Source organism: Octopus bimaculoides, chromosome 14 (assembly GCF_046866305.1).
Source record: "Octopus bimaculoides isolate indiv1 chromosome 14, ASM4686630v1, whole genome shotgun sequence".
Lineage (NCBI taxonomy): Eukaryota > Metazoa > Mollusca > Cephalopoda > Octopoda > Octopodidae > Octopus > Octopus bimaculoides.
The window spans coordinates 49,852,987-49,871,330 of NC_142941.1; the positions used below are offsets into that span (position 1 = coordinate 49,852,987).

The 18,344-nt window shown below is 35.8% G+C and overlaps 1 protein-coding gene across 6 annotated transcripts in view; it reads right to left on the minus strand.

The window, feature by feature from the left end:
• Positions 1 to 18,344, minus strand: part of LOC106868605 (uncharacterized) — a 158,280-nt gene that overhangs the window by 48,853 nt on the left and 91,083 nt on the right. Inside the window, exon 1 of one of the 6 annotated variants that reach the window (XM_014913949.3) lies at positions 195 to 1,135. The exons of 4 other annotated variants lie outside the window; for them this stretch is intronic. The gene's annotated coding sequence lies outside the window, so the exon portion shown is untranslated. Of the gene's footprint in view, positions 1 to 194; positions 1,136 to 18,344 lie in introns of those variants that run through there. One more of the 6 variants, XM_089362920.1, reaches the window with a different exon arrangement.

Consider the following 18,344-nt stretch of genomic DNA (forward strand, 5'->3'; position numbering starts at 1 on the left):
AAATAGTGTTCTTAGCTCAGAGTGAAAATAAGATGATCGCAGCGCTGTCAGGATGTGCATACATGCGTGCACACGTGTGTGTGTGTGTGTGTGTGTGTGTGCGTGTGTGTGTGTGAGTAACTGATTTGTTAAGATGTGTGCATAATGGTGGTGCAAGGCAATTATGGTAAGGAGAGAAACGAAAAGTTGCATACGTTGTTACAGACCAAATTCTATCCAAACACTTGGGTTTCAAAAATATTTTTCAAAGCAAGGAACAATATTCTTGTGCTGAGAGAAGAAGGAGATGTTGAAATGGTCTTCAGTCAACGAGTGCTACAAAGAATGTCTTGAAGCATTAACCGTATGTAAATGTCATTAGGTAAATATTTTTGTAACTGAAAGCTGGAGTAAAAGTTCTTGGAATAAAACTCTGCAGGTGATTCCATTACCGAAGTTTAATCTTTCACTTACAACAGCCTCAAGTTCTGCTCTATTTAAATATGGTAAAAGCAGACTGTTTCACTGTGTCATACACACACACACACAACATACATACATGTGTACTCACAAACATACACATATACCTATACGCAAAAACATATACACACTCAGGTACACATACACATACATTTATTAACACATGTTCACGCATACATACACATGCACACATGTACACACACACACATACACTCACACACACATGTATAATCACAAAGATACAGACATACACTCCTACACACTCACATATACACATATCCATACACATACTCACACACACCTACACACACATACCTACACAATACACATACCCCCCTCATATACACACCAAAACACCTACATACACACACACACACACGTTTACACACACATACACTTACAATTATACCTACACACATACTCATACACACACATCTATATATACATTTATGTACACATTTAAATGCACACGCACACACACATACAGATGTACACACAGGCATTCCCACACATACACACACCTACACACATGCACACACACACACACACACACACCTACATACATGCACACAACTACATACACACAAACAACAACATACACAGACAGATGCACACTCACACCCACAACTTCCTTACACACAAACAAACAACCTTTTTACATAATTCATTCCTCTTTAACAAAAATAATGGAAAAAAAAAAAATTTCCAGCAGAACAACAACAACAAAAAAACCAAACAATTGCAACGTGTTTGAAAGTTCAGCTTTATTAACATACAAGATGAGTAAACAGAGATATTCCACTAACCTGTTGAGTTTTGCATAGAAATGTAGAGATGGCACCATGTAATTGATTAAAAAGTGTTAAGTTGTGGGACTTAAAGCCACACACACACACACACATTAACATTCTGACACACTCTCATTAACACTCACCCTCACATACACATACATTCACACACTTACACATACACACACATTGATATATATAAACGACATCTAACCCATGCAAGTATGGAAAAGCAAATAATAGGATTAAAATGATATATATATATATATATATATATATATATATATATATATATCAAATTAAATATACAACCAAAAGAGCTATGAATAGTTTCATGCTATTAGAATACTTGAACAGGCATATTTATAGAATATGCCAGGTATCTTAAAACAATCTTTCAGGCTCTGTTTATGCTGAACGTCTGCTGTCACGTGTGGGACGAATTCAGTTGTCAGCTGAGTCTATCATGAAAACTGCTCTGCCACCTTCCCTCAACTGGGAAGGCAAGGCATTCTTCATCATACTGGTGGCCATGGTGAAAGAATGTGTGAGGTGGACTCGAGTGAAAGGTTTAGAGTCAAACACTTTCCTCTCTGGCCAATCGCTCATCAACTTTTTCAAGTACCACTTGAATAAATAAAGAGTTCTTTAAAGAGTTTTTAGAGAGTTCTTTCATTTACCTCAGGAATGTGTACTTCTTTTGGTGAGCTCTTTTTTTATTCACCAGTCTAATGATTTATTATCTATCTCTTTTTCTCCTGACTGGACTCTGTTGTTACTTCCAAATTCACACTACCATTCTGGATTCTTTTAGTTGCCAAGTTAACACTATTTTTGCAGCAAGTTCAAAACCTTCCACCTTACAAAGTCACCAACTTCACACTTTATACCAAATACTGTGTCATCTGTTCCATACGAAATTGTTTGGCACCATCACTCATATCGACCACATGGCACCGACTACTATATAAAACCATTCACAGTGGCTTTCAGCACATCACAAAGTCTTCCATTCATTGTCTTCAAGTCCAAATTTCGAACCACCTGTTCACATTGGCTTCCAGTACAAACAAAATCGCCACGTGGGCAAATAGCCTTTATACTTCATGCAGACCATAAAAGCATGCCAAAATCACACCGCCTACGCTTCAAATAGTCACATGACCACAAAAAATTACATTTTTCATCTTTGCTTGCAAAACCAGAAAGCGGAGTTCTAATTCGCGTTGTATGAATGAGAAATTATCTGAATATAATTCTCTTCATTCGTAACAGTATATATATATATATATATATATATATATATATATATATATATATATATATATATATATATATATATATATACATATATATATATATATATATATATATATATATATATACATATATACATACACACATATGTTGTACATACATGTATGTATATAGGTGCGTGCTATTCTAAAAACAAAGCAGGCAACTAAATGAGGGCACATACATCATGTAGATACCCTCTTTCCACCTCTTTCTCCCATAAATACGACAAATTTATCTTAAATCTAATTTGTTATTTGCATTCATTTTTATATGTTATGCACACTCTGCATGCTTGACGTTCGGGCAGGAAACACTGCACACACACACACGTGTGAAGCATATAAAATGACAACCATTTCTACAGAAGAATTCCCCATTATCTAACAGAATTCTCTGAGTTAATGATTTGCCGTCAATACAACTGCAATCATATTTAGTACAGACACAGACACACACACAGACACAAACACAGACACAGACACAGACACACTTATACACACACACACACACACACCACCACCACCAACACTGCCGTCACTACCACCACTGCCGCTGCCGCCACCGCCACCGCCGCCACCGCTGCCGCCACCACCACCACCACCACTATTACCATTATTTAACCTCCATCTTCCATGCTGGCATGGGTTGGACTGTTTGAGGAGATCTGATTGGTCGAAGCAGAGAACTCTGTTATGCCTCAATGTCCTGCCTTGGCATGGTTTCTATGGATACCAAGTGTGTGTGTGTGTGTTTGTCTTTGACATTGCATGATAGGTGTAAATAAGTGCCACCATCATGCAAACAACATCCTTTCATTTCCAATGTTCTGTGGAAAGACGTCTGGTCACGGAGTAATACAACCTTACGTGGAAACAGATGACGGTTAGCAACAGGAAGAGCATCCAGCCGTAGAAAATCCACAAATCAGCAAATACTGTCCAACCCATGCTAGCATGGAAAAGTGAATGTTAAAACAAGTGCAACAATGATGGTGACATTGTAAACAATACACAACTTCATTATTGGAACTCAATAAAACTGAAGTTTTAAGAGGTTTTGGTTGCACAGAGAAAGAAAGAAAAAAATCTTTCAATTTATTGACAGAGTTTCCATAATTGAACAGCTTTGTTTGAACAGTTGAAGCTTGTTAATAAAATTGGTAGTCAGATAATAACAGTAGCCTAATTTTTGTTGTTATCATAGAAATTTTCATGTACTTGAGAGCCAGTGTTTTACTTTCAAGAAGATCTATCAGCCTACAAATAATGCCAAAAAAAAAAAAAAGAATGAAAGAAAGAAAAAAAAAATGAATGAAAAAATAAAAAAAAATAACAAAATATTTATGGCAATGAAAATTAACCCTTTGATGTGTCACGTGAAGATGTTATGTAACTGATATTTCTATAATCTGTTGGCACCATTTAGGAAAACCAGAATGTAAGACAAATGGTGTCTATCAGCTCGTGAATTGATTCAGTGCATATTAATTGGGTTTAGCTTTTTTGGAAACTATCTTCCACTTTGGCATAGTTGAGGTTACAAGAACACTTCTTCAGTGGCAAATGCTGTCTATGATCAGACATGATGTCTGATTCACAACCATGAGTTCAGTCCCTGCTGTTGCCATGTAAAAAGCATACAATGGTACCTGGTGCAGCTCTCCAGCCTTTCTTAAACCATCTAACCTTTGCCAGCATGGAAAATGGACACTAAAGGATGATGACGATGAGGATGATGGTGGCAATGATGATGATGATGATGATGATGATGATGATGATAATGATGGGGATTACACACACACACACATGCACACACACACATACAGGCATACACGCACGCATGCACATTAGATTGTTTGGAAAAACTTTCAACAAGATTGTCAAAGAGGCAGTTTTCCACTTAGCAATTAACCTAGTTGCCAATTAACCCAGTTCAATTAACAAACCAACTATTTACAGTCTCCATACAATAACAGAGATGTTGTTTACTTAAATTATTGCCTCATTTGTTTGCTTGTTTTTTTTTTTTTTTTTTTTGCTCTGAATTTCAAAATATTGTCATAGTAATTCTCTCTACATTTTTTTCTCCTAAAGTAAGTTAATATCATGTATCCTCCTCCTTCTCCTCCTCTTCCTCCTTGTCACTGTTGTCATCACTGCTGTCGTCGTTGTCGTCATCATCATCAACATCGTCGTTGTCACCACCACCACCATCTCCACCATTGCTCCTGAATTAAGGAGTAAATGACTGAACTTTTCACAGACACACGAATCCTGATCACAATTCTCAGGCAGAATCACTGTGACTCAGCATATGACAAGGTTGTTCCTTTCCAAGTACAAGTACAAACCAATCAACAGGCTTCTGTACAGTTTCCATCTTCCCAAATTCTCTGAGAAGCTAAGAGTTTATCTCAGCCTATTGAAAATGTGACATTTACCAAAGAATCCCTGTAAGGGGATTGAGTCTAAGACCCCCAAATCTGAGAGTCATCCATAATCAAAACTCAGAGTCACAAGTTTAGTGTAGTGTGACTCGTCAAATAATAATTGGCTAATATCTCATGGTGATTTGGTTTGATAACATGAAATGTTTGTGCAATTTGGTTGTTTCACAGCCATCAGAGCTTGAAGCGATCCTCATAAACACACGTTTGTGAGACGGTTGTGATCTATAAACAGTTTTGAGTAGGAACCAGAAAGAGAAGTATGAACATGCAATGCACGTGTGCACATTGAATTCGTAAAACAGAAGAGAAGAATATAAACGCAATGCATATGTCGAGATAGAATGGAAGGGAGGAATAAAAGGAGTTATATGATGGTCTGCATGGCACTCTTGACACCACTATCATACAATTGCAATTTGTCTGTTGTTTAAATGTTCAGGATAGACTGGAGATCTGGTGTCAGCATGATGTCGAGACTGCAGCAGGAAAAAGTATGCAACACTAGAGAAGAGTTCATTTCAAGAATGGATGATTTCAGCTGGTTTGCCATTTCACCAGATTTCCCTTCCCTGGAATTCTTTCTTTAAAGAACTGCATTGATATGTAGGCACAAGCATGGTTGTATGGTAAAAATTTGCTTCCCAACCACATGGTTCTGGGTTCATTCCGACAGAATGAAACCTTGGGCAAGTATCTCTACTATAAACCCTGGTTGACCAAAGTCTTGTGAATGGATTTGGCATAAGGAAACTGAAAGAAGCTTGTCATATATGTATATGTGTATATGTGTGTTTGTGTATGTTACTGTCTCATTCCTTGACATACATAATGGTTGTAAGCAAGTGTCACTGCACTCATGGTGTCCTTCACATCCAGTCTTCCATGAAAACATGTTTGGTTGTAGGGAAATGTCAACTTGCTTGGAAACAGAAAGAGCATCTCTCTTTAGAAAATCTGCCTCTATAAATTCTGTCTGACCCATGTCAACATGGAAAAGGGGACGTTAATACAATACTATTAGGAAGTCCTGGAAGGTGTAGCAGCCAAAGGAGAACACATGAAATGGAATTCACAGAAAGAAATCAGACATGAGGAAATGCACTGGAAAGAGCAGTCAGTTGGGAAACATCAAAAGGAGATCGTTCAAGTGACATTATCTTCCATAATTAGACCAAAAATATTTTCCCAAATGTTATAATCTCATATTTATAAACATTATTTCCTTTAACAAATAAATGACATTTTCAGTTTTTAAATGGTGACACTTCATGGCAACTCTGTATATAAAGGGTTGGCCAAAAGTCACCTGACAGTAAATCAAAATTCCATAAATGCTATCTGTAATTCTGTATTGACTCGAATGGAAAAATGTGTCACTCAAGAAGGATTCCAGTTTGAATAATTTCCATGATTAGAAAATTACTATTTGTAAATCTCACAACGAGAGATATTCAGCAACAGTACTTTGGAGTAAAGATTGTTTGCCAACATTTTGTTCAGCATTTCTCTGGAAAACACAGCTGACAAGGTAAGTGCTTTCGTTTCCCTGAGGCCTCGGAAGTGAAGACAAGTAAACACTTGAAGAAACATGTTTCTTTATTCCCAGGGCCTCATGGATCTGAAAGCATTGACCTCGTCAACTGTGTTTTCCAGATCGAAATATGTTTCATTGGTAAAATGGAAAGTGAAAGTGTTTCAATTGGTTATTATGTTACGTGCCTCACACCATGTCAGTGCACTCATTACTACATGACCTTAATGACTCTCACAACAGACAATTAGCATTAACAAACATATTTTGATCTGGAAAACACAGTTGACGAGGTCAATGCTTTCAGGTCCATGAAGCCTTGGGAATGAAGAAATATGTTTCTTCAAGTATTTACTTGTCTTCACTTCCGAGGCCTCAGGGAAATGAAAGTATTTATCTTGTCAACTGTGTTTTCCAGGTCAAAATGTGTATAAGTTTGTATGTGTGTGTGCATGCATGCGTGTGTGTGTATATATATATATATATATATATATATATATATATATACAGTGGCAGATTGGCCAGCTTGCCTGATGGCAAGTGGATCCCTGCAGCATTAGAATCCATAAATGGGGGCCCATGTTAGTATCTAATGGGCCCATCCCTTCAATTTTGAGAATTTTTTAATTCACTCCTGGAAGAATGCATTAATTATTTCAGCCTGGCTGTGTTTGTAGACAGTGGAAAAGAATACTTTTAACAAAAAAAGAAAAAAAATTCAACGATAGCATTGTGGTTGTGGGTGGGACCCTTTAGTCTCCTGGCAACCAATAGTTTTAGACCCAATCCACCACTGTACATATATATATATATATATATATATATACATACATACACACACACATATATATATATATATATATATATATATATATATATATATATATATATATATATGTATGTTATTATTCAGTTTTATTTCTAGGTTTCCTTGCCTATGGACAAAGGTTAAACACACACACACACATATTTAGTAGTCACACAACTTAGTGAAAATAGCAACCAAAACCCTCATAAGCGATCTCCTTAAATAAGAGCTACACTGAACAATAAAGTTCCTGGTAACTGAATGACATAACTGCTACAACTGGAGAATCTTCCTTCAATATCTTACCTGGATCTAGACAGCAACACCTTAAGAATACTTTTGAATTAATAAAAAGTCTTTATCTTAGCCTGTAACCAGCTGGATATAGAAACCAGATATAGGACTATGCTATCCTGTGTGCACTTTCTGTTTCTACAAGTCATTTGCTGGGTGATTCACTGCGCTTGTTGACCCAGTTACTGTAATATATATATATATATATATATATTCTTAAGTATTACCACTTAGAACCGAAATAGTTTAGGATATAAATGCAAGGCTGATGTAGACACAATAATACTGTCAAAATGCTATCACTTGATCTCTCTCTTTCTCTCTCTCTCTTGAGTTCGTAGAAAAAGCAATATATTGCTATGATGGAATGTTTTGATTAATGCAATCTTAAACACAATCCTTTCACTCAAAACTAACTTCCACTTCGGTTCTGGGTCTTGGAATATTGAAATCCCAAAATTAGAAAAGGATGTTGAATACTTTATCAATCGAGAAAAATAATTTTTGGCCAATCATGAAATAGGCACACACTGTGTATGCTGTCAACATACAAACACACAGAGTGAAAGAGAGGGACAGAGAGAGAGAGGGGAAGAGAGAGATTATATATATTTATATATATCCTGTTTTGCTTAGAAGCAATGTACATTATCAGAATTTTCAATTAAAGTACAATAGAATTACCTACTCCAAATCCTCATTAGAGTATTCATGTAAATAGTGTCAGGACAAGCACACACACACACACACACACACACACACACGCATGTAGGGCATCCAGCTGTAGAAACTCTGCCAAATCAGATTGGAGCCTGGTGTAGCCATCTGGTTCACCAGTCCTCAGTCAAATCATCTAACGTTAAAAGATTATGATGATGATGATGATGACATATATTTACAGTTCGACAATAGATTAGCTAACTGAAACTTCAAAGTCACTGTCAACAATGTTTTCGAGTAAGAATAATAAGCTTGTATTCTACAAAAATACAGAGTAATGTAAAATTGTTTTTATTATAACTGAACATAAAGACAAACATCAATATATATATATATATATATATATATATATATATATATATATATATATATATATTTCACGTTATTCATATTAATTCAGACCATTTTCTGTTCCAACCAGGAATGAAATAAATTTGCAGTTTCCATCTGATCAACCTTAATTTTATGCATTTGGTCTTTTTCCTCTTTGTTTTGTTTTGCAAACATATGGAGAGGAGAGGATATCTCGATGTCTCTCTTTTTTTCTAATGTTTTCACATTATGGGGAAATAAATTCTTCCATTAGTTTTAATTAATCAACATAATTAACACCAGACAGAGATGACTTGCTTGTTATTTTTGTTTTTTCATATTTCCCTCTTGTTTCCTTCTAATAAGGAAGACCAGACAGATAAACAATAGTGTTTGAAATGATAATGATGCTAACAGCTTTTAGTAGGTCACATGGTGAGTCAAATTTGGTAATGTTTGTCTTTTTTATTTTTATGCCAAATGGAATCTATACATTACACTAATGTCTACCCCATCTCCACTAATTCATTAATGAAATTTTACTGTTTCCAGGCAATTATTTCTTATAAATTTCCACAATTTAATTAACAAAACTTGTATTTATTCAAACAGATTTCACTGGAAAAGAATTAATATAATTAAAAATATTGAGACTTTTACACGAATAGTTCTGGGTTTAACTTTATTTTGCATTGGGTGCTCAGCCATGGTTTGGGAGTTCCAAGGTTTTGATGAATGTGGAACCACTGCTTAGCCATTATTGTTCCCAGGTCTAGTTTGAGTCAGAAGAGTAGCACTTGCCAAAATTCCAGTTATTGGTTAAAAAGCATGGAACCACCACTGAAGCCAGGTCATGTTGAAATCATGGAATGCAGCTTGGTGGATGAAAACTATTTCGACAGACGAACTTATTGAATCAATGGTGAACATCACTAGAGGTGGAGGTGTGTGGCTTAGTGGTTAGTGGTTGGACTCATAATCGTAAGATTGTGGTTTCGATTCCTGACCTGGGTGACGTGTTGTGTTCTTGAGCAAAACACTTCATTTCACATTACTCCAGTCCACTCAATTGATAAAAATGAGTTAATCCTGCAATGGACTGACGGACTGACATCCTGTCCAGGTGGTGAATATATATACCATGAAACCAAGAAACTGACCTTTATGAGTTGGTATAACTTGAGAAGTGGACTTTTACTTTAGACATCACCAGATGCTGAACGGATGACCAGAAAGAAGCCTACTATTTACATTTGACGGACATTTGTCCTGATCTTGATTGTTGTTAACATGTTTCAGTTGATATACTATCCAGCCTTCTTCATGTGTCTTGGCAGGGTATATCAACCAAAACGTTGGGTGAACAACAAACAAGATGCGGAAAAATATCCATCAAATGTAAATAATGTAAATAATGTACATAATTCCTCATCTCTTAAATATAGAACTGTGAAAGAAGCCCGTTGTGTATATATATGTATATGTATGCATGTGTTTGTTATTTGTGTCTGTGTTTGTCCACCCACAATCGCTTGACAACCGAAGTTGGTGTGTTTACATCCCTATGACTTAGTGGTTCAGTAAAAGGGACCGATAGAATAAGTACCAGGCTTACATATATACGACAGGCTTCTTTCAGTTTCCGTCTACCAAATCCACTCACAAGACTTTGGTCGGCCCAAAGCTATAGTAGAAGACACTTGCCCAAGGTGCCACACAGTGGGACTGAACCCGGAACCATGTGGTTGGGAAGCAAGCTTCTTACCACGCAACCACTCCTGTGCAAGAAACAACTGGGTTTCTTCCTCTAATATTTTACGTATTTCAACCTCCACAGGTTAATGAGTGAAAAAATAAAACCGGAATTTTGAAAGAAGTTTCTAGAAAACTAGTTTTTAATCATTGAATGGTAACCAAAGAAGTCCTTAGATAAAAGAATGGTTGGCAAGTTGGTAATCACTTCTGCCAAGGTATTTCCATAAGATCACTTCAGCAGGAACACAGAACAAATTCCTCTTTCTTCTTTGCATCATATTTCCTTTCCATTGAAATCTGATGACCTCAAAGCGTTTTCTTGTCTTTTGAATTTGAAAGTAAATCCAAATCCGTTAGACGGTAAATGTTTCACTCACATGCTACCTTCAAACAAGGAACAAATGTTATTTATAAACCTCAAATATCTCAATGTTTGATGACAACACTTAAAATCACTTATAATGGGGGATGTAGTTTATCAATGGATAAGCACAAAATCTATTTAGGAAAATCCCTCTGAGACAGTTCAAGTGGATTATTCACAGATATCAATTGAGTGGGGTAAAAAGAAAGAAAAAAAAATGACAAAATGTAAAGTACACTGGTTTGTGTGTTGGGTTGAGGAAGGACATCAGGCAATTTGGGCAGAATTTTATTTTGTTGGAAATTAATGGAATATTCTCTTTTATAATGCAGGATCTCCGTATCTCTGATGAAGTCACATATGATGCACCTGGAAAGTTCATCTTGAATATGTGTGTGTGCGTGCGTGTGTGTGTGTGTGTGTGTGTGTATCTTATTTCATTTTTTTTGGCCATGCTGTGGCACTGCCCTGAAGAGCCTTAGTTAAACAAATCGATCCGAGAACTTATTTTTTTTTAAACCTAGTACTCATTCTGTTGGTCTCTTTGCTAAAACGCTAAGTTAGAGGGACATAAACACACCAACACTGGTTGTCAAGTGCTAGTGGAGGACAAACACAGACACAGACACACAGACACACACACAACTGACAGGCTTCTTTCAGTTTCTGTCTACCAAATCTGCTCACAAGGCTTTGGACAGCCCAAGGCTATAGTAGAAGACTCTTGTCCAAGGTGCCACACAGTGGGACTGAACTTGGAACCATAGTGATGATAATGATGAAGATAGTTGTAACTCGAAATCTTTAATTGAAATTATAACGACTTTGGTTGATTCCTTTTATTCTTTTGCTTGTTTCAGTCATTTTGACTGCGGCCATGCTGGAGCACCACCTCGACTAAAAATTCTTCAAGATGGTGCCCCAGCACGGCCACAGTCTAATGACTGAAACAAATAAAAAATATAAAAAAAAACCTTAGATTAAATATAGAAAGATGACAGTCACAAGTGCATCACCTGAACCACTAAGCCATGCTTGTGCACACTGAAATACTATCTTCTTCTAAAGATAAGTAGGAATTGAAGAACTTTTATATTTAGCACAGAAAATACCAGCTAAAAATAAAACCCGAGAACCAGTTCCTTATTGCAATGAAATCTCGTTACATAATCATTTGTTAAGGTGATTAGGGACGAGGTAATGATTATTTGCAACTCAGCTTGGTGTACATTCTAGATGAGAGCTAGAAGCAGTGATGGAAGACGGATATAGATAGATATTAGAGGATAAATTAGCTAATTTAATACGAATGTCTATTTTGACATCTGACATCACGTAGATAGTTCTAATTACATATTTGTGGATTAAGAATGCAAAATAAGCTTAAATGAACTGTGGAATGAAGTGTGAGCCTATAAATCATATGTTGGGTAACTTACTGAAAGTAAATCTGTAAGTTTTACCTTTGAAATAAGTAATCAGTCATTCTTCCCCTGTAAGGAGTACATTGCTTGAAATATTAAGCATTTAAACTGGCTTTATCTGGCCCAAATGTTCCATGTGTTTTATCTTCAAACTGGACAGATCCAGCCTCTCACACCTACCCGACAGTGTCATTCTAAAACTAAACAATCACATCGAAGCTACAAGATAATGAGTGATTAATTCAAAACAATGCGAATAAATAAGCATTACATTTGAAAGAGTAATCCGTAAGACCTAGGGCGTGGTTTGAGGGAGATTTGACTGCTATTTCTAATAGGGCTAGCCACCATGTAAAGATCTCCTTTGTTGCTTCATACATATTTCCAGTTAGTGTTTAAACCTACCATACCAAGCCCAAACATTCTGCCTGTTTTGCATTCGAGCTGGCCATTTTCTGGCTCAAATATTCTCCTTATGCAGTGAAGTCATTTAAACGTTGGCTGTGATTTCCTTTTCAAAATGGTGGTTTCTGTGATAAATTTTTTTCTGTAAGACAAACCATTTTGAGCGATGATCTTTTGAAACTGCTGAATGAGATCCTTATCAAAGCACCAGAGATATTTGGTGCAGAAAATCAACATATCTTGTTCAATTATATTCATAGTTCTTACAAAGAAAGGATTTCACTTTGTGAGTTTTCCCTTAAAAACCAAACGCAATGTCTTATTAATTTCTTGGACCACATCTGAAAAGTTATCTTTCCAGCATCACATTTTTACAAGTAATAGAAAATAATCCAACAGTAAAAGACAATGGCAGTGGTTTTTAGAAAACGATAAAATGGTGATGCACAGAAGTCTTTGCTTTGTGTATGAAAGAAAATGAAAGGTCAGAAGGGAATACAAGTTCTAGGTAAAAGCTACGTTAGTATAGAATTTGCTGGGGTTTGAACTGCTTTACATTTCATAAACAATGGTGAATACGTTACATTTTAAAGTCTTTACTATATTTTTTGACATGTATACAGAGTAAATGTCTTGTGCAAACATTCAAGCATTGTCACCATCATTTCCAATTCCTGTTGTATTTCACTTGGAAAGTTGTCTTGGAGTTTACTTTAATTCTACAACCATGGATAGCAAATTTAAATATGGACAACAGAAAGTTCAATGCAGGGCGTTTAGAAGAGAATAGTAGAAATGAGACCAGGGGTGAAATTTTTTGTGAGTTGCAATCAAGAGGGTTAACACAACATGATCTTTGCAATTTTCTAAAAGCCACGTGATGTTTCTGTGGTTAAGTTTTATTGATGTTAGAAAAAGAATTCTTAGTAGCACTAGTGCATGAGTGTGTCAATGTATGTGTGTATTTGTACGTGTGTAAATGCATTCACACACACACACACACACACACACACACACACACACACACACACACACACGCACACACACACACACACACACACACACACACACACACACACACAGAGATAGAACTGATGGAATGAAAGACAGATAAGATATCAGATTTAAGAGAACAATGGCAAACATAGATAGAATAAAGAAACATTGGGTATGGAGGACAGAGACATTACAGGCATAAGTAACTAATGGAAATCGAGGTCACTGTTGTTGATTTTGTTGTAGAAAAATGAGAGACATAGACTTGGTAGGAAGGTTGTATTTGCTGATATTTATCACAATAAGCTATGAAATATTATATTTCCTTAAGCTGTCATTTTATATTACATAGCTATCAGTTTTCTTCAGGCAAAACATAGAAAGAGTGACAAGGAATTTGTTATTTTGAATATGTAGTAAAACTAGAAAATAACATGGTTTTTGAATGGGTGAAGAGAAATCAGAAAGGAATTAGGAAAGATGGAGTAATGTAAAAATAGTTATGAGGTTGGCCACCACATGGAGTCCTTGAAGCCTTCTCCACAAGAAACACAGCTGAAATTCATTGTAAGATACCGCACGAGTGGAAATATATATGAAAAAAATTTGAAAACGCAATTTTAAAGATGTTTGTTCACTTGACTGGTTTCACTTTTTCAGAAAAAGATTGTCAAAAGTAAAATATAAGAGGTGTGACAGGACTATATATAATGAATTTCTCATTCATTTTATGACAGGGTTTATAAAAGCATGAGTTTAAGTCTAGGGAAATGTCTAAGAAATCAACATTAGACAAATTTTGAGGCTTAACTGTCTAAAGTTTTTTCTTAAATTTATTGAGTGTATGTCTATCAATGTCATTAGATATACCCAAACCATCATCATAGAAAAGGCCAATATTGTGGGATGGAAACTTGGACTTCAATATATCTAAGATATATATGTATGTATCATCGTTTAACGTCCGCTTTCCATGCTAACATGGGTTGGACGATTTGACTGAGGACTGGCTACACCAGATGGCTACACCAGGCTCCAATCTGATATATATATATATATATATATATATATATATATATATATATATATATATATATATATATAATATAATATAAATAATATATAAATATATGCATATATCCATACATATATGTACATACCTACATATATATGTATATATACATGCATGCATATATTTATGTATTATTTATATTATTATATGATCGAACGCCACGCATCCTTTTCCAAGTAAGATTTATCTACCTATATATATATATATAGATAAGAAGATTATGGATGTCTGCATTGTCATATGATCCCATTGATACATCAAACAATTCACCTGTTTCGGATTTTTTAACTTTATCCCTGGATATCCTAATTATTGCTGGTTATGATAACTGAGTTCACAAAAATAAAAAAATGTCAATATTGACCGCATAGACGTGGACTTTATCCTGCATGTGTAAAAAGGAAAGGAAAATCAGTTTAAGCACATAAATTTATACAGAATGGGAAGAAGTATGGCTGACTGATTCATGCATGGTATAGATCATTATCGTCCTTGGAGCAAGAGACCAGGAAGAGGAAGCGGCAAAGTGAATCTCCTGCGGATTTGAACTCAGAAACATAAAAAACCCTTACTAAATAGTCATCTTTTACCTGTTTCAGTCATTGGACTGTGGCCATACTGGGGCATCTTGAAGAAAGAATTTCTTTAGCCAAATGGATCAAACCCTGTACTTATTCTTATTTTAGCCTAGTACTATTCTATCAGTCTCTTTTGCTAACTGCTAAGTTAGCAATATATATATATATATATATAATTGCAGCATGGAGGGTGTTTATAAGCCATTTAAGAAACACACAAAAACCATTAGATTCACTTCAACATTCAAATTTAATTTGTGTCAAAATATTTTCGTCACTTTGAGATAGCGACCTGTTCACTGACAAAATTCCATGCTGCATCTGAGAAAGTAACAGTTAGTTCATGATATATATATGTATGTATGTATGTGTGTGTGTGTGTATGTATATATATGTATGCATGTGTGTATGTGTGTGTGTATGTGTGTGTGTGTGTACATGTCTGTGTGTATGCATGTGTGCATGCCTATATGCGTGTATGTATGTGACTTTCTCAGATGCAGCATGGAATTTTGTCAGTGAACATGTCACAGTCTCAAAGCAATGAAAATATTTTGGCAAATTAAATTTAAATGTTGAAGTGAATCTAATAGTCTTTGTGTCTTTCTTAAATGGCTTATAAACACCTTCCACACTGCAATTGTTTTCCTTCCAGCACACGATCAGGTCACTTGCTATGCAAGTACATCTCCATAATATATATATATATATATCTTTTAAATTCGTTTATGCTAATGTTAGTGTTATGCAAATAAAGTTCTTATTCGATGATGCCAGCCAGATTGGCCTTCATACTGGGAAGAACGGATAAGCATCCTTCTGTGAGTCATCCACTAATGCAGTATCGCCTGATGAAATGAATCAATGATGATGATTAACTGGATGACCCCGGATAATACAGATTGTACTATACTAATCCCAAGTATTAAAATCATGTTAAAATCATGTTATTTGTGGAAACATGCATAGTGATGTATCAAATATCTATAAATTCCATCCTAGAATTATCGTTATCATGTGTATATATATATGTATATATATATATATATATATATATATAAATTTATATATACATATATGTATGTATATATATGTATATGTGTGTGTGTGTGAGTGAGTGTGTGTGTGAGTGAGTGTGTGTGTGTGTATACTCTTACTTTTTACTCTTTTACTTGTTTCAGTTATTTGACTGTGGCCATTCTGGAGCACCGCCTTTAGTCGAACAAATCGACCCCAGGACTTATTCTTTGGAAGCCTAGTACTTATTCTATTGGTCTCTTTTGCCGAACTGCTAAGTTGCAGGGATGTAAACACACCCGCATCAGTTGTCAAGCGATGTTGTGGGGGGGGGGGGGAGAAACACAGACACACAAACATATACACACATACATATATATATATATATATATATATATATATATATATATATATATACATATATACGACAGGCTTCTTTCAGTTTCCGTCTACCAAATCCACTCACAAGGCTTTGGTTGGCCCGAGGCTATAGTAAATATATATGTATATATACATATAAGTAAATATATCAAGGGTAATGAGAAATATTATATATATATATATATATATATATATATATATATATATATATATATATATATATATATATATATATATATATATATATACATATATAATTATATACACACACACATACACACATATATAAGTATGTGTATATGCTGCCAGTAAGGTGAGGGTTGGAAATGAGTACAGCAATGAATTCCGGGTAGAGGTAGGGGTCCACCAAGGTTCCGTCCTCAGCCCCCTCTTATTTATCATAGTCCTCCAGGCAATCACAGAGGAGTTCAAGACAGGTTGCCCCTGGGAGCTCCTCTATGCTGATGACCTTGCCCTAATTGCGGAGTCACTATCAGAACTAGAAGAGAAGTTTCAGGTGTGGAAGCAAGGTCTAGAATTGAAGGGCCTTAAAGTCAACCCAGCTAAAACCAAAATCCTAATAAGTAGGAAGGTAGATAAAACACAAACCCCTTCAGGTAGATGGCCCTGCTCAGTATGTAGAAAAGGAGTAGGTAGTAACTCTATAAGATGTACCCGGTGCAAGCTATGGACACATAAGAGGTGCAGCAACATCAAAGGCAGGTTAACTAGGAAGTTAGTTTTTGTATGTGCCAGATGTTCAGGTGCAATAAAGACTGTAAACGGCAGACTGTATGACGCATGCATACGAACAGCCATGCTACATGGCAGTGAAACATGGGCTGTAACTGCTGAGGACATACGTAAGCTCGCAAGCAATGAAGCCAGTATGCTCCGTTGGATGTGTAATGTCAATGTGAATACCCGTCAGAGTGTAAGTATCTTGAGAGAAAAGCTGAACATTAGAAGCATCAGTTGTGGTGTGCAAGAGAGACGATTGCGCTGGTATGGACATGTGGTGAGAATGGATGAGGATAGCTGCGTGAAAAAGTGCCACACCCTAACAGTTGAGGGAACCCATGGAAGAGGTAGGCCCAGGAAGACCTGGGCTGAGGTGGTGAGGCAAGACCTTCGTACATTGGGCCTCACCGAGGCGATGACTACAGACCGAGACCTTTGGAAATGTGCTGTGCGTGAGAAGACCCGGCAAGCCAAGTAAGATCGTTGCCAGTGCCCCTGGACTGGCTCTTGTGCGGGTGGCACATGAGATGCACCATTTTGAGCGTGGCTGTTGCCAGTACCGCCTGACTGGCATGGAAAGCGGACGTTAAACGATGATGATGATGATGATGATGTAGGTATATATATGTGTATATATATATATATATATATATATATATATATATATATATATATATATACCTACATATACATATACTTATATATGTGTGTATGTGTGTGTATATATATATATATATATATATATATATATATATAGGTGAGAAAGTTGGTATGTGAAAGTACGTGGTTGGATGTATAAAAGATAATAAGAGTGAAAAAACTACAGAAGACTTGTGTTACTTGGTTAAAGTATATATTTAAATTATGTCAGAAAAATGTTATAAAAATGTTATAAAATCTTTTTGGTATATAAACATTGTATTTTGAGAAATAACCGGTTTCGTGTTGTCT